Consider the following 2909-nt stretch of genomic DNA (forward strand, 5'->3'; position numbering starts at 1 on the left):
AGCTGCAACTACTTACAGTATACACATTTTTGTATTCCTGGTGTTGGACAGAATATTCCATTCAGTGATGTCCTTGCAAAGATTACAGAACTCTGAGAAAAAGAATACTCAACCCTCACAGTGGGGCTACCCCTGCACCACAAGGGTCAGGTGCTCATTTTCCTCTCTGGTGCAAAATAAAAAAAAGTTGTACTTCCCTGATCCGGCTTGCTCTTAGACCAGTCCTCCCAGCCTCTCCTCCCATCCTCTCCAGCACTCTAAGGATCCTTGAGTCATCACGTCAAATACACTGTGTATTGGATGTGAGGATGCCGAGGGACATATCATCACTGGAGCAGAAATGGAGACAGGCTGGAGGGAGCGCTCTAACAACCAGCCAGCTGCAGGGTTCAGGCGAGTATCATTTTATTTTACACTCTAGCCCTTCTGCAAGCCTTAAGAATAATTCTACCCAGAGTTCTTCTTTAATATCTGAATATCTGAAGTAGCCACCGCTCCAAGCTTGCTCCCGTGATAAGACTAAAGTCTCACTTCAAATTAGTAAACCAAATGTGAGATTGTTGTCCATCACGGGAGTGAGCTTAGAGTGCTGGCTACTTTACAAACACACACAGGGACCATGGGGAACACAAGTAGCCACCCTTCTGTGTGGCTTGATTCAGGCAATCAAGCCACACAGAAGACCCAAGTCAGTGACCTTACATTGCTGCAGCTAGTCAAAACTGTTTGGTCAAGGACCCACCTCTATCCGAATTAAACAATGGAAAAGCAGTAGCAGTAGACTGGAGGAGGCCATACCTGTGATCTTTCCTCCTATAAGCATGTTCAGATTGTCAGACTGACAGCACACCAAGCAATGGAGCATTGTTAGGCCTGGGCACTTAGTGCACCAGCATGGGGGCTGATACCACTATTTTCCTGGCTGCTGAAAAACAAAAAAGGGTTATGGGTTAAAGAGCACAGTCCGCTTTAGGCTAAAGTAAGTGATACAGTATTTTGGGGATTAGCTCAATGGGCAGTGGTTAGGGCTGGAAATAGCTGTACATTTTACATTTCCAGGTTTGTAAAATAAATCTGGATAAGCGTTATGATCTGGGGTTGCTTCAGTTGGTCAGGTTCAGCAACATTATCGTCTCCAAAAATGAGGTCTGCTGCCTACCTGAATGTATCGAATGACCCTGATGGCATTGGTATATTCCAAGATGACCACGGGAAGATTCCTCGGGCTCAAATTGATAGCATTTTCACACATGCATTGGCTACCACAAAGTCAAGACGTTAACCCCATTGAAAATCTTTTGGGATGTGCTGAAGTAGACATTTTGCAGTGGTCCGACTTTCCCATCATCACCACAAGATCTTGGTGAAAAATGAATGCAACTCTGGATATAAATAAATGTTGTGACATTATAAGCTCATTGAAATGATGCCACTATGAATGTGTGCCGTAATCAAAGCTAAAGGCGGTCCAACTAAAAATTAGTGTGTGGGACTTTTTTTTCTTGACCAGGCAGTGTATATCTCCAAATAATGCCTAATATTTGATCTAGTAGTAGTAGTGAGTGTCATTCAACTGGGCTTGTTTCTAAATTTATTTTATCTAGGGATGCACAGATACTAGTATTAGTGCCAATACCGAGTATTTGGGCAAGGATTCGTACTCACCCAAATATCAGATAATTGTCTCCAATACTGGAACTTCTGGTCAGAGGAAGATCTCTCTCTGACCGGCAGTACCGAGGGAGCATGGAGGCTGCTTTCTTTCCAAACAGGAAGCCAGGCTGTGGGGTTTGACCTGCCTTCCCGATTGGCTAGGAAGCCGGCTTCACTTGTTGCTAGGCAGACTGGCAGGTCATTATGTGCTGCCCGGCTTCCTGATTGGTTAGGAAGGCAGGCTGCCTAGGAACAAGTGAAACCAGCTTCCTAGCCAATCAGTATGCCGGGAGGCGGGTCATGACTCACCGCCCGGTTTCCCGATTGGCCAGGAAGCCAGGCAGCCTCGCAAGTGAAGCTGGTGTTCTTTCATTAGAACACAGTCTTCACAGGAAATCAGGAAGGTGGGCAACATGTCATGATCTGCCGGCCGACTTCCTGATAACGGGGTGGAACAGGGTACCAGTACATGGTATCGGCTAGTAATTTTAGAGATTGTAGTTAAGACAACCATAATAAAACAAAACCTGAAATTATACATTTGATGGAACCTTTAGCTTTACTGGGACCTGTACAATCTCATTTACAGAAGAAACTGGGCTAGTATAATCACTCATCTGCTGACCCAGTGCTTCTTCAGTAATTCAGAAGATCCTCAAACCGTTCAACCACATAAGGAGGATAAGGCCACATAGTAAAATGTCCCAATATTGTTCTCATACATTTTCGAGAACCAAAGCATATGATCGTGTGTTACAAGCAAATTCTACTCTTACAAATAGAAAAATCTAGATTTTAATGTCACATTAAGTTGCAATACATTTCAAGGGCAGAGAATAGAAAAAAAAAATAAAAAGTGACAGACATAACAAGTACAGGGTTAAATATATTACAATTTGCCTTGTTATAATACATTGTATTCTATACAGTAAAAAGTTATAGGTAGATGAATTTCAAGGCAATTTAAAGCGGTATCACAAAAACAAATCATTTAATATGTTGAAGCATTGTCTGCATTAACAAAATTCTCAAAGTAACATAAGAATTTGGCCTTGCAAGGTTTGCGTTTTCTTTAAGAAAGGGATTAGTTTGACAGAACACAATAATAAAAAGGTCTATGAAACTTTGTTTCCCATCTGGTGAAGAGATGGAAGACTATAGGCTTCTAGCACATTATATATAGCTGCATTTTACCAAAACTACAGCCATAACGAGCACGCGTGTTCCACACTAGCACCAGAATGAGTTTTTTTTAG

This window comes from Nanorana parkeri, unplaced genomic scaffold (genome assembly GCF_000935625.1).
Source record: "Nanorana parkeri isolate BGI_ZX_2015 unplaced genomic scaffold, ASM93562v1 scaffold49, whole genome shotgun sequence".
Classification (NCBI taxonomy): Eukaryota; Metazoa; Chordata; class Amphibia; order Anura; family Dicroglossidae; genus Nanorana; species Nanorana parkeri.